General features: G+C 48.4%; 1 protein-coding gene across 2 annotated transcripts in view; it reads right to left on the bottom strand.

Moving 5' to 3' along the window:
• SPTBN1 (spectrin beta, non-erythrocytic 1) overlaps positions 1 to 23,462 on the bottom strand; it is a 229,938-nt gene extending 206,476 nt beyond the window's left edge. Inside the window, exon 1 of one of the 2 annotated variants that reach the window (XM_083432411.1) lies at positions 22,993 to 23,462. The gene's annotated coding sequence lies outside the window, so the exon portion shown is untranslated. The remainder of the gene's footprint in view (positions 1 to 22,992) is intronic. The other variant, XM_083432413.1, reaches the window with a different exon arrangement.
• Positions 23,463 to 23,694: the final 232 nt, after the last annotated feature.

A 23,694-nucleotide genomic window follows, 5' to 3' on the forward strand; every position in this document is an offset into this window, starting at 1 on the left:
GACTCTCCCCGGATGGAAAGTGTCCTCGAGCTCTAATAACGCCAATATTGAGAGGCAGTGTGGTGTAATGGTTAGAGGTGTTGGTCTATGACTCGGGAGACCTGGGTTTGAATCCCGACACTCAGCCGTGGAACTCCCTGGGTGACCTTGGTCCAGGCACCGTCTCCCAGCCAACCCTACCTCACAGGGTTGTTGTGAGAATAAAGGTGGAGGTTACTCTGAAATTTCCACCCCAGCCCCTCACAGTGCTGAAGAGACAAGCTGGGTCAGGGGCACAGCTGTAAATTTTTCCCTTTTCTTGCGAGGAATCCTATTCGGAATAAGGGAATTTCCCTTTAAAAAAGGGAAACGTTGACAGCTACGGTCAGGGATAGGCAACCTAAGGACTGTGGACCGGATGCGGCCCAATCGCCTTCTCAATCCGGCCCCCGGACTGTCATGTTGTGGGTGAACATACCAGACGACACAGCGATTCTTCAAACAGCTCTTCTTTATTCAGATGCCAGAACAGAACTGAACTGAGCTCAGTCAGCCTGCTTATATAGAGTTCCAGAACAACGTAACTGTTGCAACTTTCTAAAACTATCCAATCACTGAACGTCACTTTCGATCCTTCATTTGCATACAAACTATCCAATCACTGAACGTCACTTTCGATCCTTCATTTGCATAACTATCTACAGTATCCCCCTGCTGGCCCAGGGTGAGAACTTCAGTACATAACACGGACGGTCTGGGAAGCAGCATGTTTTTACATGAGTAGAATGTGTCCTTTTACTTAAAATGCATCTCTGGGTTATTTGTGGGGCCTGCCTGGTGTTTTTACATGAGTAGACTGTGTGCTTTTATTTAAAATGCATCTCTGGGTTACTTTTGGGGCACAGGAAGTCGTTCATTCTTTTTTTCAAAATATAGTCCAGCCCACCACATGGTCTGAGGGACGGTGGACTGGCCCACAGCTGAAAAAAGATGCTGACCCCTGATCTGGGTGGTCCCCCCCCCCAGCAAAGGTGTGTCTTACCTCTTCAGCAGCTTGAGCCCTTGCAGGTGTTAATAGGTGGGTCACAGTCTGCCTCTGTCACCCATACCAAATGTGTACAAGCAGTACTGTTTCCTTTATACCTTTGCCCTATCTTATGCTGGGCAACAGAATAAATTCATAATCCAAGGGATTGCAAAGAAAAGGCCCCAAACATTTCTCTTACAACATGGCCTGCTAAAGCTAGTTTCCATCCCAAATTCCACCACTGGCTCCCTGGCCTGCTGCTGCTCTTCATTCCATCCAGAACTTTAAGAAACAAAAACAGCTGTACTTTCCTGGCTGCTGTGGAAGAGGAAATAAAATTGCCTTTGCCCCCCACTTCCCTCTCAAACTGCCCATAGGGTGGCAGGGAAGTTTGCCGATCCATGCAGGGAAGCTGTGGTCTCATGCCCACAGCCACAGTAACAAAAGATTAATTCTCTTTAATCCATGGTCTGTTCTCATGGGACATAGGTTCTCATGTTACGGCTCACCACCAGGGGTGAACCGAAAATGAATTTTTGGGTTTTTGGTCTTGGTGTGGCAGTAGTTCCAAGCCAGTCGCCGCATGGAATGGCTCGGGAGCGCAGATACCACCCACTCATGTTCCTTACACTGATGCAAGGAGGATTCAAAGCATACAGACAGAGGCTGGAGGAGGAGTCTTTGATATTATATCTGCAGAGTGGGCTTCTGAAACCGAAAGCAGGGAGAGTTCAGGCAGGGCATTTCATCTACAATTCTGTGAATGCACATCTGGTTTGCAGAGAATCTCATCTTTCATTATTATTATTTTTAAATGAAAAGCAGGATTCCAAACTTCATGGTCTGAAAGGTGTTATGTACTGAGCTGAATCCTAGAACAATAGGATCCAGAATGCAGCAGTCTGATTGGTCCGCAGGAGCCGCCCAATGCAGCTCCAGGTGGAAGTGAATTCGCAACCTGATTGGCCAGCAGGAGCAGCCAATCAGGCTTCTGGAGGAAGCGAATTCGCAGCCTGATTGGCCTACAGGAGCAGCCTGGAATTAGCCAATCACACGGGGCCCATTGTGTAAATAATGTATACAGTCATACCTCGGGTTGAAGTTGTTTCAGGTTGAGTGATTTTGGGTTGCACTCCGCGGCGACACAGAAGTAACGGAACACGTTTCGCCACTCAAGCAAGGCAGACGCTCAAAATTATGTCACACACATGCGCAGAAGCGGCGAATCGCGACCCACGCACGTGCAGACGCAGGTTACGTTCTACTCTGGATGCAAATGCCTCCAGAACGAATCCCGTTCGCATCCAGAGGTACCAGTGTATATAGCTAGACGTTTTGAGGAAAGATTCACTAGTTGCTACTATGAGCTGAATAAAGAGCATGAAATTCACTCTGGACTCCAAGTACAGTATATTTCAAAAGGTATGCTTGACAGGCTGCAGGAAGTGTCTGGGAAAGGTTCACGCATTCAGCTGACCTCCTGCCATAGGTAGGGATGATGGGAGTTGTAGTCTAACAACAGCTGGGGACTCAAATTTGAGAAACACTGCTCAAGGCTGACCAGACATGGAAGTGGTTTGCGCACCATTTGGGAGACCCACACAACTTCGGCCAGCCTTCGCTAACCTGATGCCTCCCAGATGTTTTGAACCACAACTCCCATCAGCCCCAGCCAGCATGGGCAACGGCCGTGGATGATGGGAGTTTTAGTCCTAAACATTTGGAGAGTACAGTGGATGCTCGGGTTGCAAATGAGATCCATGCGGGATGCACGTACACAACCCGCAGTGTTCGCAACCCACGTCTGCGTGTCTACATATGTGGTGGTTGCAATTTGATGCTTCTGTGCATGCGCAAAGCGTGATTTAGCGCTTCTGCGCATACTCGACCGCCAAAACACAGAAGTAACCTGTTCCAGTACTTCCGGGTTTCGGCAGTCCGCAACCTGAAAAAACGCAACCTGGAGTAGCTGTAACCCGAGGTATGACTGTATCAGGTTGGGAATGCTGGTTGGCTTAAGGCGTTCTTTCTGATGGTGCAGAAATTGCCGCTTAAAATTCCACACGCTTGGGTGTGCATGTGCTGATGTTCAGAACACCTGCATTATGAACATCCACAATGTAGCCCTGGCCTGTTTTTAACCCCATTACTTTCTTTCTTTCTTTCTTTCTTTCTTTCTTTCTTTCTTTCTTTCTTTCTTTTTCTCAGGAGGGGCCAAAATGTACTCTCCTGCTCGAGACCAGGCTTATTTGTTCCTGTGTCCAAAAGAAGCTTGCTAACCGTCCTGGTTGGGCTCTACTTCCACACTAAGAGGCAGAAACGTTTCTAAACACCAGTCACTGGGAACAACAGGAAGGGAGAGTGGTGTTGTGCTTATGCACTGCTTGCAGGCTTCCCATAATGCATCTGGCTGGCCGTAGTGAAACAGAATGCCGGACTAGATGGGCCACTGGCCTGATCCAATGGGACTGTTCTTATGTTGTGATGCTCTTAAGTTGCCAAGCCTTAATGTATAATTCCTTTTTTTTCAGCCTCAAACAAAGAGTCATATTTAGCAAGGAGCAGTCATCCACAAAAGGGACGCGGGTGGCGCTGTGGGTTAAACCACAGAGCCTAGGACTTGCCAATCAGAAGGTCGGCAGTTCGAATCCCCGCGACGGGGTGAGCTCCCATTGCTCGGTCCCTGCTCCTGCCAACCTAGCAGTTCGAAAGCACACCAGTGCAAGTAGATAAATAGGTACCGCTCCGGCAGGAAGGTAAACGACGTTTCCGTGCGCTGCTCTGGTTCGCCAGAAGCGGCTTAGTCATGCTGGCCACATGACCCGGAAGCTGTACGCCGGCTCCCTCAGCCAATAAAGTGAGATGAGCGCCGCAACCCCAGAGTTGGTCACGACTGGACTTAATGGTCAGGGGTACCTTTACCTTTACCTTTTAGTCATCCACAAATGGCAGGCGAGAGGCTGAATGCAGTGATTTTACATCACTTGAGCAAATGCCACCTGCAAACCAAGGGAGGAGGAGAAAGGGGGGAGAGAAGGAGCCTCCAGCCATTTAATGCATTGTCGAGAAAGAATTTGTGCTAGAATGAGGTAAGCGACAACACTCTCCAGTTCTCTTGTCAACCAGGCCTGATACTATTTTAAGGTATAGCACGGCTGCATTAGCTAGCGTTTGTGGAAGAGGCTCGTCTCAACCTCCTGGACGGACGCCAACACATTCCAGCATTTAATGCACAGCTTTGCTTGGGATTTGGTCGCGCAGATTTCCGAGACGCAGCCGTCCTCTGAGTTTCCCACATTATAAGGCGATCCACCCTTTCCTAGCATGAGGTCACGTTGTACAAATCTCTGGCTGCAAATGAGAAAAACATTTGGAAGCAGCTCCTCCCGAGAGCCCAGGTCACCAAGAGAGCAATTAAACAAGCTTGCTCCACGAAGGGGAAAAGAAATACAAAATAAAGGAAGAAGAAATAAAGAGGGGAGGGGGAATCTTTAAGAGCTCCGGGGAGAAAATGGTGGGCTGGTTTTTCAGGCTGCTCTAAATCAGCCCGGCTTCCACTGCAGTCGACAAACGATTTGCTCCACGGAATGTGTGCACAGAGTAACAGCAGTGAAATATTGTGGCTTGGTTACAGCGCACTGTGAAGGTGATGGCAATTCAGTTGTAAGAAAAGGAGAGCAGGTTGCCATGGAGCCACCAGAAGCGATTTGCTTCCAACATGTCTTTGGCAGTCAAAGCTAGCATGGCCAGAACTGTGGGTTTTCATGCCAAAGAATGAAATAAGCAGAACAAACGGAACAAGGCCTCATCCGCACCAAACATTTGCAGAACTATTGTTATCACTTTAACAGTCATCGCTCCCCGCAAGGAATTGTGGGAACTGTACTTTGCTAAGGGTATAGGGCCTCTGGGTATAGGGCAGTATATACCGTATTTTTCGCTCGATAAGACGCACCAGACCACAAGACGCACCTAGTTTTTGGAAGAGGAAAACAAGAAAAAAAATATTTTGAATCTCAGAAACCAGAACAGCAAGAGGGATCGCTGTGCAGTGAAAGCAGCAATCCCTCTTGCTGTTCTGGCTTCTGGGATAGCTGCGCAGCCTGCATTCACTCCATAAGACGCACACACATTTCCCCTTACTTTTTAGGAGGGAAAAAGTGAGTCTTATAGAGCAAAAAATATGGTAAATTCAATAGATTATAAAAATAATAAAGGGGATGTCGAGAGACTCCTGGTCTCCTCATGGAGCTATAGTTTTCCAGGAAGGATTGACTATTAAACTACCCTGGGAATTGTAGCACTGGGAGGGAAATAGGGGGTCTCCTAATGGCTCTCAGCACCCATAAGTACAGTCCCCATAATTATATTTACCATTCATAGTCCTGGCGCACACAGCCCTGGTTTTCTTAGGCTTGTCGTCGAAGGAGAACATAGAGGGCATGATAACAGCGCGAGAGCAGCGGTAATGGGAGAAAAGGAGCCCTGAAGCTCGATTAGCAGTTGGAGAGACTGGTTAGGCATGATAAACTAACCCGTCACTTTTCTGCCAGTTGCATAGCTGTCAAATCTGGTTAAGTCAAATGCCATGACTGAAAAAGTACGCACATTTCTTGATTTTTGCAAGCTTCATAAGCAAGGGCCCTATCGGTCAGTTTTCTGAGGGGGTCAACTTGCCCCACATGTGTTGATTCAGGTGCTTTGATATGTAGAACACATATTTTTGTGATTTCCACAGAACATTCATTCCACATTTCTGAGGAGTCTTATCTTTTTGGCATGGCAGCACCTTTGCTTTGGAATTCCTTAGCTATGGACCGTCCTCTTGCCACAATCTGCCAAAACGTTTTATTTTAGCGAGCCTAACCCAGACATATAATTTAGTTGCCTTTTATTTTTTTAAAAAAAATCCTCTGCATTTTAGTGATAATTATTTTATGTATGTTTCTTGATTTGAAACAGCTTTGTGCATCTTACCTGTGTTTCAACTACTATTGTGTTAAATGTACACCGCTTGGAGAGCTTTGCGATTAAGCAAGTTGCACATCTTTCCAAATAAACCAAAGTTGATTTTACTTTATTTATTACACTCACGTCCTGCCATAGCTGTCAACCGTCCCTTATTTGGCGGGAAACTCCCTTATCCCAGTGCCGTGTCCCGCTGCTGTCCCTTATTGATGATGTCCCTTAAATTTCCCAGGTTTCAAAGGAAGCAGCTCCTCTCCCTCCCTCCCTCCCTGCCAGCCAGGGAGGAGGGAGGCTCCAACTGTGTTGCTTGGCTGCGTTGCTCACCCAATAAGGAGTCTAAGAACGACTGGGGGGTGGAGCTTGCATGCCTTCTGCCGATCAAATCAGACACGTTGCCTGGGGACTCGCCTTTGCTCAGCGCTTCCCAGCAGAGAGGTGACGGTGGTTTTCCTTGCTGCATCCCCCTTTGCCGGGTTGCTGCGCTGTGGGAACCACCACTTGAGGCTTTGTTTGGCAGCTGGTTGACTAAAACCCCTTATTTTGGCTGCTGATCCCTTCTTTTTGAGGCTGCTGGTCCCTTATTTTCAAATCTGTAAGTTGACAGCTATGCGTCCTGCCTTTCTTCCAAGGAAGCTCAAAGTAGCATACCAGTTTCCCCCACACACCTCGTTTAATCATCACAACAGCCTTGTAAGGCAGTTGCAAGGCTGAGAGAGAGAGAGAGAGAGAGAGAGAGACTAGCCCAAGTTCACCCAATGTGCACTGCTCCATACCCGCATGGAGATTCGAACCCTCATCTCCTGGTTCCTAGTGCAGCGCTCTATCCGAACTGGCTGGAGCGCACGCAAAAAGTGCTCTGCAACTGGAGAGGTGCATCGACTTTTTACAGGGGAAGGAGCAAGGCTGAAAGCGGCCTTCAAAAGTCATTGCAACCATGATCTTTGAAGAGTTCCTTCAAGAGCAAACAGGAACAGCTAAACCTCACGCCGCATTCCACCGGCGCTATAAATGCAATGCTTAATTAGAATCTTTGCTCCTTACACCACCATGCCTAGCTGCGCTCCATTCCTTCTGCCAAGAACGGCTACAGATCATCTTGAAACGCTTTAATTAGATATTTGTTTATTGCGAGGGAAGTCAGAGGCAGCGCTGGCAGGGCCGGTGGGGGGGGGGGGAGGAGGAAAAAGAAGAAGAAATAGCTGTTTGCGACATAATAAACACGTTAAGTCTTTAAAGGGCCACAGGATTCTTTGTAGTTTTTACACATGCAAGAGGTGAACCAGCGTAATATAAGACCTTTGCCATGTATCTTTAAAAAGATGCAAGCCAGCCATTGATTTTGATGCGGGGGGGGGGAGGGGAGTGGGGTCTTTGCGGAAGGGGGCGTCCTAATTGAGACGCGGCATTCTTACGAGACGTGTGGCTGCCTGCCAGCAAAATGGTCTTTCGCAGCTGGAAAAAATAAACACTCTTGGGAGAAATGCTCTACGGTTATGGTTGGCCATAGACACAAGTTAGCATCATTTCACTTAACCACCTAACCCCTGAATGTGGGTTCCAAAACCAGGTAAACCCAGACCCCAGCTGGACCCCCAGAGGTTCCCACCATTCCTTCTGGAGAGGCCCACTCCGTTAAGTTGTGGGTGAACATATCAGACGACACAGCGATTCTTCAAACAGCTCTTGTTTATTCACAGGCCAGAACAGAACTGAACTGAAGGGTTCAGCCAGCCTGCTTATATAGAGCTCCACTAGAACGCAACAGTAACCATTTTCTGTAACTATCCAATCACTGAACGTCACTTCCAATCCCTTATTTGCATATGTGGACCTGAGTGAAAACTATCTACAGTATCCCCCTGCTGGCCCAGGGTGAGAACTTCAGTACGTAACACACTCAGTTGTGTGCTAAGAGAAGTTTGCCTTCCGTACTCCAAGGAGGAGAAAGGAGTGAGTCTCCCACGGCAGTCCCACGGCAAATGGAGAGGGGAAAGCAAGGAGTGATTTCTCGCTCCCACAAGGGCCGGGGTGGGGAATCTGGGTCTCTCCTGATGGCACTGAACTACCCACTCCCATCATCTCTGACCACTGGCCACAGTAGCTGAAAATGCTAGGAACTGTGCTCCAGTGAGATCTGGGAGGCCACAGGTACCCCATCCCATGCACTAGGGATTTCACCTGGGGAAGGGCTATAGCTCAGTGGTAGAGCATCTGCATGCAGAACGTCCCTGGGTCCATCCCCGGGAACCCCAGGTAGGACTGGGAGAGAGAACCCCCTCTTGAAACCCTGAAGAGCCCCTGCCAGTCAGTGTGGGCAATCCTGAGCTACGTGGACCAATGGGTATGACTCCATATAACCGTCTAAGTCAGGGGTCCCCAAACTAAGACCCGCGGGCCGGATAAGACCCAAGGGACTCGCTTATCCGACCCACAGTGACCCCCGCTGCCCGCTCTTTTCGGTGCCGCGCTGCGCGGCTGCCCACTTCCGGGTCGGAGAACACAGGAAATAGCTTGTGCACATGTGCAAGCATTACACTCATAAAGGTCAAGGTAAAGGGACCCCTGACCGTTAGGTCCGGTCGTGACCGGCTCTGGGGTTGCAGCGCTCATCTCGCTTTACTGGCTGAGGGAGCCAGCGTACAGCTTCCGGGTCATGTGGCCAGCATGACTAAGCCGCTTCTGGCGAACCAGAGCAGCGCACGGAAACGCCGTTTACCTTCCCGCCGAAGTGGTACCTATTTATCTACTTGCACTTTGACGTGCTTTCGAACTGCTAGGTTGGCAGGAGCTGGGACTGAGCAGCAGGAGCTCACCCCGTCATGGTGATTTGAACCGCTGACCTTTTGATCGGCAAGTTCTAAACTCTGTGGTTTAACCCACAGCACCACCCGCGTCCCTATTACATTCATACCTCGGGTTAAATATGCTTCAGGTTGAGCGTTTTCAGGTTGCGCTCCGCGGCAACCTGGAAGTAATGGAATGGGATACTTCCGGGTTTCACCACTCATGCATGCGCAGATGCTCAAAATGATGTCATGCGCATGCACAGAAGCGGCGAATCGCGACGCGCAGATGTGGGTTGTGTTCTACTCAGGATGCAAATGGGGCTCCGGAACGGATCCTGTTCGCATCCAGAGGTACCCCTGTATTTGTGTATGCGCAAGCGTTATTTCCCGCGCACATCCAGGTCAGAGGAGGCCCGTGCACATGTGCGCAAGCTATTTCCGGTGCTCCTCCGACTCAGAAGTGCGCCGGAAATAGTGTGTGCGCATGCGTATGGACGTGCGCTCCCATGCCCTCCGGCCAACCGTGTAATCAGCACTGGAGACACCGGCCCGAGGCGTGGTAAGTTTGCTGACCCCTGGTCTAAGTGCACAGATTGGTTTTCAAGTCTGCTGATGATGCTCAGCTCTGCCTTTCTTTCCACCCTCACATCTCAGAAAGACTGGCGGAATCCTAAACCAGAGCCCGGAGACCGTTCTGGGACAGATGTGGGCAAGCAAACTGAGGTTGAATCCAAACAAGATGGAAGCGCTGTGTCTAGGGAGATCTACGGCTCCCGAAGGTCTTTTTGCAGCTACTCTGTGATGGGCTGGCAGTTTGGGAGTTTCTCCTGGATTCTGCGCTGACTGGGGAAGCATCGGTGACAAGGACTATCTTTTGGCAGCTTCAGCTGGTACGCCGACAGCACTCCTACCTGGGGTGGGGAGCTGTCTTTGCCACAGGGACCAGTGTCCTGGTCACATGCGGGCTAGACTAGACTGGTGCAATGCGCTCTAAGTGGGGCTGCACTTAAATGCAGCTCAGATACAGCTGGAGACCTACTGGGGACAACGTGGTCAGCATCCGTATTATACCAACAGCAGTGCCTACTGGTGGGTTCCCAGGCCCAATGGAAAGTGCTGTTGAGTCCATCTTGTGCTCCACCCTCTTAGTATACCCCATAGGACAGCAAGGGGGATAACCACGAGAGAGAGGACCATCTCTAAGTGGCCCCACAGCTATCAAATCACATTCCGTTGGACCTGTGTCAAATTTCTACATTGCAGGCCTTTCTGGAGACCCTAAAAACTTCTTTTTATGGCCTTCAAGGCATTATGTTTAATAACCAGGTGATGGGCTGACTAGACCACGCTCTGAGGAGCTCTGCGGAACATTGTTTGGTGGCCATTTTAAGTCTTAAAATGTTGTCTAGTTTTTCTTTTTATCTTTTGTCGCTTTTAATTTGTAAGTCGCTTTGAGCAGGCACTTGCCCAGGAAAGCGGCCTCTTTAGAAAAAAGAAACAAGCAAATAAACACATAAGCGGGGGGGGGGGGGACTTTGGTTGATTAACTGTCAACCAATTAATTGTCAACCAACCGGGGAAGCAGGAAGCAGAACTTTTGAGGGCAACAGCATTCCTCACTTGCAATCTGCACGCTGCTTCTGACAGTAGAGGGAGAACATAGCCACTGTGGCTGGTAGCCACCGATATAGCCTTGTACATAAGCACAAACCTGGTAACTACAAGGAAGAATGGTTGCATGCAGTTGAGCACATGGAAGGATATGAATTTGAGTGAATGGACTAGTGGAGAAGGAGGGAGGGGGCTTTCTGCCCCATTTTTTAACCCAGCAGAGAAATAATGTGGGCTGCAGCAGGAGGGACAGAGTTTACCATCCATTTTCTGCTAGTAAGTGTGTGTGTGTGTACGCTTATAACTTTTGTGGACTAATAGGAAAGGATGAAACGGGACAAAATCATATGCATGTTTACTCAGAAGTCCCACTACATTTAAAGATTTCAGCCTCAGTTAATCTATTTTTTAAAGCATAGAATCCACCTTATTAAAATGTTTAATTCTTTAAAAGTTTCAAGTGGTTGACAAGACTCTTGAATTTCCCCATTATATTAGTGGAATGGGCTTTTCACTCAAATGGGAATTTAACATACAGGCAAGATTAGTCATCCAAAATCGCAGCTTATTCGTATGGATGTTCTGCACGATAATTATATGCTAGCGGTTTTCTTCGGAGTTTGCTGGTGTATAATGTGAACCCATTAAAACCTCCACAGAAGAATCCACTGCTCCACCAAGGAACTTGTTCCACTTTCTTGTACTTTTTCTTAATATCTCGTTTAAATTTACACTGCAGCAATCTTAAGAGCACTACCTCCTTAATTTCAGGCAATAATGACCAAAGCCTGCCTTTCCCTATTGCAGCTATAATCAGTGAATGTTCTTTGGATGCACGGCAATTATCAGTATCACAGCGTCCCAACAGAAACACCCAGGGGACACCCAGGTTTAAATTCTACCATCCAAGGATGGGGAACCTATGACCCACCAGGTGCTGGGCAATAGATCCCAGCCTCCTTGCAGCTGACGGAAGCTGGCATCCACAAACACCTGGCTCTCCACCCAGTTTTGTGCCAAAGTAAACTGCAATGTAAGGGACAAAGCTGGCGCTGTGGGTTATACCACAGAGCCAAGGACTTGCCAATCAGAAGGTCGGCGGTTCGAATCCCTGCGATGGGGTGAGCTCCCGAGGTGCGGTCCCTGCTCCTGCCCACCTAGCAGTTCGAAAGCACGTCAAAGTACAAGTAGATAAATAGGTACCACTCTGGCGGGAAGGTAAACGGCGTTTCCGTGCGCTGCTCTGGTTCGCCAGAAGCAGCTTAGTCATGCTGGCCACATGACCCGGAAGCTGTACGCCGGCTCCCTCGGCCAGTAAAGTGAGATGAGCGCCGCAACCCCAGAGTCGGCCACGACTGGACCTAATGGTCAGGGGTCCCTTTACCTAAACTGCAATGTGTTCCACTAGAACTGACTGCAGGTACACTAGGGGAAAAACACAAAGAGGGTGGCAGCAGATAAGACCTCAGCCAGGCCAGAAGTCTACCACTTGCCAGGCTTCCTGCTTAACAACCAGCCCAGCTACTTCCTTAGTCTCACAGGCATTCCTTGGGATAGCTCAGTCGCTAGAGAATCAGAATCTTAATCTCAGCGCCATGGGTTCAAGCCCCCCATTGGGCAAAAGATGCCAGCATTGCAGGGGGTTGGAGTAGAGGTCCCTTCTACAATTCTATGATTCTAAGTTCTGAAGCAGGGTCCGGATGTGGCCCTCAAGGCCTCTCTATGTGGCCCTCTGAACTCTCCATAGGCCACACCCCTCGCCAGTCCTGGCTTTGTACGTTGAGAGTTTTTGCCTGGCTGGAATGTGTCCTTGAGCTCTGGTATTCCAGCTTGTTTATCTGTATGGAGAGTATAGAGAGAGATGCCCAAGTGCGTGTGGAAACTAGCCTTGCTCTGCTCACATTTCCTCCGGCCCCCCCAAAGGTTGCCAAGAAGAGAATATGGCCCCCAGGCTGAAAGGTGTTTCCCACCCCTGTCCTTAAGCTGTGCCGTTTCAGTTGTGTTTCTGTTTGTAATCTTTGCTGTGCGGTTCTATCTTTAACAAACTCCGTTCTCCTCTGAACATCTGGAAGAAATTATGTCATTGGAGTGACCCCAACACCACTCCCATTGTTTAGGAAACCAAGTGTGCGGATTTTTAAAATCCAGATGTTCCTGAAAAGGCACACAGGTGATTGCTAGACATGCTCCACAGCTGTGTGGACAGAAGATGTTTAGCTCTCATTGAGGTGGCAAACCTGTGTCTGGGCTGTGCCTCTTCGTACTGTAAATTGAGGTTTACATTATAAAAATAAAAATATAATAATAATAATAATAATAATAATAATACGGTTGTACCGTGGTTTTCGAACAGCTTAGTTCTCGAACATTTTGGCTCTCGAATTCCGCAAACCCAGAAGTGGCTGTTCCAGTTTGCAAACTCTTTTTGGAAGCCGAACATCCGACAGGGCTTCCGATTGGCTGCAGGAGCTTCCAGCAGCCAATCAGAAGCCGTGCTTTTGGAATGGATTCCGTTCGACTTCCAAGGTATGACTGTATAGTGGAATCTCGGGTTACATACACTTCAGGTAACCCAGAAATAGTACCTCAGGTTAAGAACTTTGCTTCAGGATGAGAACAGAAATTGTGCTCCGGCAGCACGGCAGCAGCGGGAGGCCCCATTAGCTAAAGCGGTGCTTCAGGTTAAGAACAGTTTCAGGTTAAGAACAGACCTTCAGAACAAATTAAGTACTTAACCCGAGGTACCACTGTAATTATATTTGTACCCGCCCATCTGACTGGGCCCATTACAGAATACTCCTCCATTGCAAAAAAAAACTCCCTCAATCTAAGAGTTCCTGGTTTTCTTTGCTTTTTTTTTTTTTAAATACACAATTTAATCGAGGCTAAGACTATTAATAATGGCTAGTAACCGGAATGGCTTAATGCTGCCTCTTGAATCATGGTGCTTCCATTTGAGGGCTTAACATTACATATTGCTCACAGAGATACTGCAAATAGGCTGCTGGCAACAGGGTCTTTTTTAAAAAAGATGGGTCTGCAGAAGGAGAAAAATCTGGTTTCAATAGGGGGATATATGACCTGGCATTCTGATGCCCAAAACATTGTGAGATGGCTGCAAAAAGAAGGGCAAGCCTGAAGACCACCCATTCCGTGACAAAAACCCACCTGGAAGCATCCTCAGGTGCAGTCTGCCTCTGAATGCTAAGAGGCTGTCGGACAAAAACAGGAGGAGGCTATTGCCCTCATGCCCTGCTTGCAGGTTTTCCAAAAGGCATCTGGTTGGACACTCTGTAGTAGATGGGTGTTTCGTCTGCCCTCACAAGGCTCTCCTTTACGTACCTATGTTAATTTCCACAGGTCCTAACATGCCATGTCTCAGCAAAGAAAGTTTGTGTGGATTAGAGAGCGTGTCTCGAATAACTCGCCAACCTCAATTTGCCCTTGGGAAGAGAACCACAACTATGGACCGTACAGGTGGCAACTGAACTGTTTCCCCTTCGCATTATTAAAACCCTATATATATAAATCCCTCTCTTTCACTCCCACTTTTCATTAGCAAGAGGAAAAAATAAGCCACACAACTACAGAACCATCGACACCTTTCTTTTCTTATTTAAAGGTTTTGCATCCTGACTCCCCGAGTTACCTGGAGCAGGCATAGGCAAACTCGCCCTTCCAGGTGTTTTGGGACTACAACTCCCATCATCCCTGACCACTGGTCCTGTTAGCTAGGGATGATGGGAGTTGTAGTCCCAAAAACATCTGGAGGGCCAAGTTTGCCTATGCCTGACCTGGAGGCTCTCAAGAAAGCATCCAAAAGCCCCCAATAAACATAGGAAAAGAGGAAGAAGCTTCCTTATAGTGAGTCAAACCAATGGTCCATCTAACATAGTATTGTCTAGACCAGGCACAGGGATGATGGGAGTTGTAGTCCAAAAACAGCTGAAGACCAAAGTTTGGGAAAGCCTAGTCCAGACTGAAATGCGGTGGTTCTTCTCCAGGGTTTCAGAATACACAGTGTGAGTTCTTTTCTTTTCGTTGATATGGATTTAACTGAAACTGACACGGGGACAAACAGAAGAAGATGCCTTTACCCCGGTATGGCTCCCCTTTATCACATACACAGCCCAACGAGACAATGACAATAATCCACCAACAGCATACAAATCAATATGGCCAACCTGATCCAAAACACCCACCCATCCCCACTCACACACGAAAACAAGGACCACCACAGCCAACCACAAATGAACAGCCACACCCTAGGCCAACCCCAACCTCTCTCACCACCAAAGAAACACAAATGAACAGCACAAGCAACGCTGACACCAAACCCTACATACATTAAGCAAAATGGAAACATCGCCACCGACCCCCCCATCCTCCCCCCCCCAATGTCTCAACAAATGAAACTGATTTGTAAAAATGTTACATGGAAAAAATACGAGAGACATTACACATACTTCTGTAAAACAAGAAAATCTTTAATAATAAGAAAATAAATACACAGTGTGACCAAACCAAATCTACTAAGACAGCACAATTCGCCCAACTGCAAATGCTTTTCTGCACCAGAAGACCAACAAAATCACCTCCTCCTGCAGGTGATTATATCTCGGCGGCCACCACATCACAAAAGTCATGCAGACACACACAAAACCGCACAGCACCCATAATACAAGCGACCTCAAAACTCTCCAAAAGAGTCCGACAATCAGAAGTTCGGATACATGAAAGCACCTCTGTGTCTCACAACACTCCCTGATCAAAGCGGTCACTTCCAATTTGTTATTGCAAGTGCTGGGTGGAAACGAGGCTGAGGGCCCCATCAGTCATTGGTTCCTTCCAGGGCCAGCCCTACCGTTGAACAGAATGAGGCATCTGCCTCAGGCGACAGGGGATGAGTGTGCAGATGCTGTCTAGGGAGCGCAGGCCAGACCAGGTAGTACAGGCAAGCTCAGCCTGCTCTTCTCAGGTGCTGTTGAGAACACTGCCCTGCCACCAGGTTGAGACAGGATCTAATGGCCACTCTAACTGCTGCTAACTGGCAGCCATAGGATCATAGAATCGTACAGTTGGAAGGTGGACTTTTTCACTAGGGGTGCCAGTGTTGTGAAATGCCCTCTCTGCTGAAATATGAGAGACCACCACCAGCTCTCTCCAAAAATAGCTGGAGACCCAAGTTTGATAAACTCTGGTCTCTAGACCATGGGTAAGCAAACTAAGACCCGGGGGTCGGATCCGTTTTTTTTTTCTTTTTCTTTTTTTTTATAAATATTTTATTCGTTTTTACATACAAAACAACAAAGCAAAACAAAAACAACGAACAATACACCAAAAACATACAGAATTACACAAACATAACATACTACAGACAACAGAAATAAAAACAATCTTATCTTCATATTGATCTTGCATTAACTTGTTTCTCTGACTTCCCCGAGCCTCCCTTCCCTGTATTCCAATTCATACAATTTAACAACAAATCCCTTCCCTCTGTCATGTTTAACCTCCTTTCTTGATTTGAATGTCTTAATATAGCTTATTCAATACTTAGAACTTAAGATGTTGGGTCTTCTAATCTTTAAACTAAGACCCGGGGGTCGGATCCGGACCCATCGCCTTCTAAATCCGGCCCGCGGATGGTCCAGGAATCAGAGTGTTTTTACATGAGTAGAATGTGTCCTTTTATTTAAAATGCATCTCTGGGTTATTTGTGGGGCATAGGAATTCGTTCATTCCCCCCCCCAAAAAAAAATTTAGTCCAGCCCCCCACAAGATCCCCACAATGTGTCCCTCTAGCTGCGGACGTGCTTTGCTTCTTTAGCTCTCCAGAACCAAGTACACATTTCCACTGGATGTTTTCCAGGAAAAGAGAGATGGGAGATCTGGCCACCGGGGGCCTCCTTCCGCAGAAATTTCTCGGGGGGGGGGGGGAGCACTGGGAAATGTAGTTTGGGCACTGAGCCACCAGGAACCTTCTTGGGCGAGTTTGATTTGTGTCCATTTTATAGCAAACTTTATAGGAGACATTGTAAGACCATGCTGTGTTAGACAAATACACTGTAGCTTGCAAGTTACAACTGGTAGGATTGCTGCAGTTTGTATCCATGTTCCAAGCTCACCATGGCAATATTAGGTAAGAGATATGGGCACTTCAAGATTTTTAATTATTTTTTTAAGTTGAAGGCTGTGATCCTGCTTACGCTTATCTGGAAGCAAGTACTGTAGATGCATCAATGGACCATAGCTCAGTGATAGGGCGCGTGCTTTGCCATGCAGAAGGTCCTCCTTTCACTCCCTGGCATCTCCTTTGACTCCAGAGAGGTGCTGCCAGCCAGAGTAGGAAATGCTGCCAGTCAGAGTAGGCCAAGGTGGAGAAATTGTTGTTGTTGTCGTTTCCCCTTTCTACAAGGAGAGCTCTCAAGGTGGCTATCATTAAACAGGAACAGAGTGGGCGTATGGGGAAGCTGAATACAGCCTGTAAGATTTCATTCCTCTCAGTCTTCATGGTTTCCCTGATTCTAAATGTTTTCATACACAGGGCAAGTTCTTGCCCTGTCATTAAAAAAGCAAAAAAACACCCACCTCTAAACAGAATCAGAGTGCAAAATAATAGTAATAATAATAATAATAATAATAATAATAATAATAATAATAATAATTTATTTATATCCCGCCCTCCCCAGCCAAAGCTGGGCTCAGGGCGGCTAACAACAATCAAAATAATCCAATGTTCTAAAAACATTTCATTATAAAAATTAATTAAAATCAAATTGATGGCAACCATTAAGCAGAATTCTGTGCAGATTGCCAGAGGAGGGGGTCAGGCTGCGCCCTGACCAAAGGCCTGGTGGAACAGCTCTGTCTTGCAGGCCCTGCGGAAAGATGCCAGGTCTCGCAGGGCCCTAGTCTCTTGTGACAGAGCGTTCCACCAGATTGGAGCCGCGGCCGAGAAAGCCCTGGCTCTAGTTGAGGCCAGCCTAAAATCTAAATGTTACAGGAACTATCACCAGACTTCCTCCTTAGAAACTACAAAGACTAGTCCCAAGATAAGGGAAAGTGTTCAATGAATGCATGCGTCTCAAATTCTGATTTGTGTGTGTGAGAGAGAGAGAATGTGTGACACTGTGCGCATGTGGGGTCACTCATGGGACTTCTGCTGGATTTTCCATAACCTCACTGAGACATTTTCCAAACACATCAGCAGGGGGGAAGTGACTTTCTCAACTGGTTCCCAGAAGAAAATGGCCAACAATCCCCTTGTCTACTGATCCCGGAAATCAGGGTACAACGACCCGCACATCCGTGAAAATTCAGCTTCAGTGGCATGGATTTGCATGGTGAATGGCTGGGATGTTGCTGGAAAACATTTAAACCACAACCATGACCTCCTTCCCCTTAATATAATACTCATTCTTTTTTTTCTTTCAATGAGAAAATGCCACATGAATAGCTGTCGCCATTCAGCTATCAACGCTCCAAAACCATAAATGACATCTATTTGAGTAAGCCATGCTCACCTCGGTTACTAAGGCTGCAAACCCTAATCCCAGCTACCTGGGAGTAAGCCCCATGGAATTCGGCAGGACTTGAATTCGGGGTAGGCATGGCTAGGAAGCCCAGGAAAGGAGCTGCAGACTAGGAAGCTTTGAATCTTGCTTCTGACATCAGCTGGCGTCTATCAGGCGTCACCCTTTGACAGCTCCTGGGGCTCAAGGGCATTGGCGAGGTCACAGGAATTGACACCTGCCTTGGGCCTCCCACTCAAACATTCCCCCATCCATGGGATCATTTGGTGGCAGAAGATGAATCCATGTCTAGCATACCATCTTTCATTTTGAATTTTCCCACAATGCCATGTTGGTAATATGTTGGGGCATTATGGGTAAACAAAATGGCAGGTGGCTTTCAGTTGCTGCTACCTTGCCTCAGCTTGATGGTGAGTGGGTGATGGTGATAAGCAAAATTGGGGGAGCCAGCAAGCAGTGATTTGGGCAGGGGGTGGCTGTGAGAAGATAGAACAGTTAATAGTTGAAATTCCTGCAATTGCAGGGAGTTGGACTAGAGAATTTTTGGGGTCTCTTCATACTCTACAATTCTATGATTTTATTATCTACCTTGCAGGGTTGTCATACAGATCACTGACATAGCATCTTTGAGGTGCTGCTGCTTTTTCAAATGTGCATCTTTTTTGTTACTTATCAAACGTTTTGCTTTGAAAGTTTCTAAATCGTCCCTTCGTCCCAAACATGGATTCCAGGGTGGTGTACACAAAGATTGCAAATTTTAATACAACAAAAACAAAATTCACAAAGTCATTTTAACTGTGTGTAGACGACTGAATTACTCTGCCGAAGTTTAAGTGTTATGTTTAAGGTTCAGATCTGCATTAAGCAGCTACAAGGATAAAATGCAGGATAAAACATCGTAGCAATACATGCACAACTCAAGCTCATGTCATGTCATGAAGGTACTGTTTATAACCTGCCCAGCAAGACAGCAGGTTTGCATGGTCACCAAGTTGATAACTCCAGTAGCCACTGATTTACCCCAGGCAAACCAAACCCCTTTGTGCCACCGTGCCTGTTCAGTTAATTTACGTCATTCACATATACATTTAAAAACAGTAACGAAAAACATCTTTATTCAATATTTCTTAGTTTACAAAAATATGTGCATTGTCTCTATTTACATGTGCGTTTGAACCAAGCCATGAAACTTTATCTGGACACAGTCCAGGCATCAGGTGATGAGTTTTATGTTTGAATTCTCCACTGAACAAAAACTTGCATGCAGAAAACTCGTGTGTAAGTGAGAAGGGTTTACAGCCCAGCTTTCTCCCTGCGACTGTGCTGAGGCTGTTTGTTTTTAAGTGCAAGCCCAGAGAGGATTTCCCCCTGACACACACACAAGCCACCATCATTACCAGCAGGAACATGAAGTGGTACAGCCCAGGAAAATCTTTACCGCTTGCTCCAGCGTCACATTAAAATCTTTCTCTGCTTTGCAAGGACCAATATCCCTTGCCTGCTTGCTTCTGCTAGCTGCCGCCCCTGCTGCCATCACCGCGCACTTTTTTCTCTCACCCTCGAGGCATCGGAGTGCATGCAAGTGTTTTTCTCGGCTGGTGATTTTGCACCTGGTTTCTTACTCAAAACGCCAATGGTCCCCCGTGACGCCGTCGCACTGATGCCACTTCTTAAAATAAAACCGCAAACAATCTATTGCCCAGGCCGCCTTTAAATCCGTGTGGCTCTCCGCCTGTGTGCATGCGTTGGTCACACCACACAGCGCACCGTTTGTGCTGAGAAGCTGCATCTAATTGAGACAAATAGCACACAGGCTGGAAAAAACAATGCTCTAATACCAATCAATTTCCAATAGAGAAACCGTGACAGCTGCACTTAAAAACCAAACTGGCCTTGCTGAGCCAGACAAAAGATCCGTCTAGAACAGCTCTCTGTGTCCAACAGAGCTCAGTCAAGGGCCACACAGCAGATCACAAGAGAGGGCATGATGGAGCTAGGTGACCTCTAGCTGTTTGACCCTGCTGCCTCATAATCAATGATATACTGCCTTGGAACATGGAGGTTCAAGCCCTAGCTATCATAAAAGAACAACAGCACTCAGTCACTTAAACCTCTAATCCTTTTAAAAAGTCGCCTCTTCTATGCATCTCCAAGCACCCTAAGAGGCTGCTCTCTGTTTTTTCCATTTCCCGCACATCCTGTCAATTCATTCAATATTTATGATGCAGAACAATCTTACCATAAGCCCACGGAGGCCTGAGTGGATAAGTCTGGAGAAGAAGAGGATCCCTATCGCATTTTAATGCAAGGGTAAACAATAAAATTGCAAGGGTTTTAAAAAGAAATTTGTCAGGAGAGCCGAAACAATAAAACAACAACATCCAGTTCGCTACATTCTGAAATTACATAAGTGACAGGTGGAATAGCTCAGTCGGTAGAACACGAAACTCTCAATCTCAGGGTTGTGGGTTCAAGCCCCACGTTGGGCAAAAGATTCCTGCACTGCAGGGGGTTGGACTAGATGACCCCCGCGGTCCCTTCCAAGTCTATGATTCTATGAAATGCAATTTGGATATCCAAAGAGCTGCGGTGAATTAGGAAGCTTCACTGCCATGGACAGACTACATGGCCTCAGGCACTTTCAGCTTCACTCCTTCCATCCGCATTGTGGTGAATATTAGTAATTCTGACTTTTTCCCATGGTGGTTGTAAGAATTACAAGACAAAGCACAAGAAGCACTTTGAATACTTCAACAGAGCTATGCAGATGTTGCACATTGCTACTCTACGGCAAGGCTTACCCTGGATAAGGTTTGTCAAAGCTAATAAAAATAAAATGTAGCTGTCAGGGAGTCTGTCTGTCAGAGACCTGTCTGCTTTGCTTTAATCTCTCAAGTGTGCCTTCTTTTCCCGACAGTGTTGGCCCAGTTAGCATCCACGGTCTAAATTTGCAAGGAATACACAGAATCCGGTGAGTAATTAAGTGATGGTCCGGTGAGTAATTAAGTGATGGTTGTGATAATGTAGGATTTCTGTTCTCCATCCCCCAGCAAAGTCCATAAAATGATCGGAAAAAGCAATAAGAAACAGGACAAAGCAATTCTTCCAACGATCAGAAAAAAAAATGGGTACAGCACTAACACCTTTAAACACAACTTGCTGATTTCTTCCTCTTCAAATAACGTACAGCACCACCAGACAGAAAAAATATATACCCTCGTCAAATGGAAATAAATGGCTATCCAGATGTAGTTTTCTCTGAGACGCAGCTATGAGCACGGTCTATTTCAACGTATCCACACACAATCAGTTGCACCATTTTAATTTCGATAATTTTTGTGTGTGGTGTCACCCGGAGTTTCACGTGAAAGGGCAACGGGCGAAACGACCGTTTCTCCAGAGCAAAAGGAGCGGTTAAGTGGAACCTGCTATCCTTTCCAATATGGAAGGGCACTTTCACCCACAACGCCCATCTCGGATTGACTTCTCCGCCTTGGGCTCCTTCCAGCGGCCTGCAGAACAGTCCGGATGCGAAGGAAAATGCCCAGCCATCGCCTCTCGCCATGCACAACACTCTCCCCCTAATGCAACCCCTCCCTTATGGCGCTACTTTTTGTAGTATCAGATTAATCGTCCACAGCTGCAGGCTGGACTCCCATCTGACCGCATTAGATCTGCAGGGCTGCAATCACATTACTCCCCTCTTCATTGCAAGAGACCGTGGGGCGGGGAATGGGGCTGCTGCTGGTGGAATAAGTGGAAATGCCAACAGTTCCTATAGAGATATCTGCATAATATGACAGCTGGGGTTGTTGGGGAGGGGGGGCTGGCGGAGAGGATGGGTGGGAAAGGTTTCCAGTGACAAAGCAGTAGCGGTCCTGTCCCTTTGGCATTAAGGGAAAGGGGGAGGGAAAACTGGACCTGGTTTTCTGCAGGGTGGGGCTGTGGTAATGCCCAAGGGAGTGGGGGGGAGGAGAGATCTTCATGCAAAATGTGTCCCAGAGAAGGAGGGAGGGATTCAGATGCGTTTTGCTGCATTTCTGCCCAGGCATCAAAAAAGAGAGAGAATTTTTTTTTTTGGGGGGGGGGTTCGGTGGAGAAGTGAAATAATTTAAGACACACATCTGATCCAGATTCTTTCCCCCCCCAACCTTTGACGCACGCACACTCACGCTTCCGACAATAATAAAGACCTCCCCAAGGGAGAAATCGCAATGGAGGCAGGTGAGGGCCGGGGTGGGGACAGGTGGAGGTGGGGGGGGTGTCCTCACATCTAATATCGATAGGTAAATCAATGGGGAAAGCGACTTTTTAAATGCATATTATGATCAGGAAGAATAAGCCCCTCCCAATCCGCTTTCCACCTCTGTTCCCCAAATGGAGCCATTTGAACAAACCTGTTGAAGTATGAAAGGGGGGGCGGGAGAGAGGAAGCTTGCCTGACCCCCAGTCCCTCTCTTCCAAGTCACTGGGTGCAAAGAGGAGGAGGGAGACAATGAGACAGACCAGGGAGCAACCGACCACGCCTGTTTTGCAACCCACGGACGGTTACGCGAACCAGCAAGCCGCCCAGGTCGCTCGCCGGGGATGCTGCGCCGCCGCGTCTCCTTTTATTGCGCCGTCTCCGGCTTGGTGTCACCCGCCTCGCCCGGACCTGGATCAACCTCTTACGGGCAACGCCAGACCCCGGTTCCCACCGATCGTCCCGGGGAAACGGGGCGAGACAGCAAGCGCGGGGGGCTAAGTTAGCCCTCGTCGCGATGCTGCTACTGCAGCGATGCTGGAAGCGTTGATTGGCAGGAGAGAGGCATCTACTCGCCCGCCGGGCACCGTGACCCTCGAGGGAGGGCGATCTTCGTCCCTGCGGAAAGGGCTCCCCCATCACCCGCAGCCGCTGCAGCGCCACCGCGGCCCCTTTCCACGCAGCGCCACCAGCCACCCAGACAGAGATCGGCGACCGAGTGCCAACGTCTCTGCGATCCCCGGTGCCCCGATCCACAAGGGGAAGGCAACCCCCGCACCCCACCCCCAAATCTACGCATAAGCCTCTCGCTCGGTTTAGCAAAGCTGGAACGAAATCGCCTACCTCTCCTGGCGAGGGTGGTGGTGCTGGTGGGGGGCCGGGGGTGTCCGATCTCCTTCGCCCTTGTATGCAATGCGGCGCGCTCCCTCTCTCTCAGCAGTGGCGGCGGCGGCGAAGTGCAGGAGGAGGAGGAGGAGGTGGGTGGGTGGCGATGATGATGGTGGTGATGGTGGTGATGCAGCAAGAGGCAGCGAGAAGAAGAAGCAGCCTCTCTGGCTGGAGCTGGCAGAGAGAAGGAGGGGGGGAGGAAGGAGGGAGGGAGGGAGGGGGCAGGCTGAGAAAAGAGGAGATCCGAGCAGCAGGCAGCGGCTCCGCGGCAGAGGAGGAGGTTAGCAATGGATGGCGGCGGGTGGCGTTTAGCGAGGAGGAGGAGGGTTCAAGGGAGTGGACGGCAGGAATCCGCAGCCGGCCTGCCCGCCCCCTCCGATGCCCGCCCGCACAGCGACAGCTGCACTGATTGAGAGAGGAGAGGAGGGGAAAGGGGGCGGGGACAGAACGCTCGTAACTCATGCGCGTTCGCGCGCGCGCGCGCACACACACACACACGGGCAGCCCCGAGCGCGCTTCACAATGGAGACGAGAGCGCGAGCGAGCGCGGCTGCCCAGCGAATGAGGGAGCAGGGAGGGCGAGGGCGCGCGGCGGGGAAGGCGATGGCCGCGGAGTCACAGGGCTCTTCCCCCGCTTTCCGCAGCGGACGAGGCTTC

This window comes from Podarcis tiliguerta (genome assembly GCF_965153285.1).
Source record: "Podarcis tiliguerta genome assembly, chromosome: 3".
Taxonomy (NCBI): Eukaryota; Metazoa; Chordata; class Lepidosauria; order Squamata; family Lacertidae; genus Podarcis; species Podarcis tiliguerta.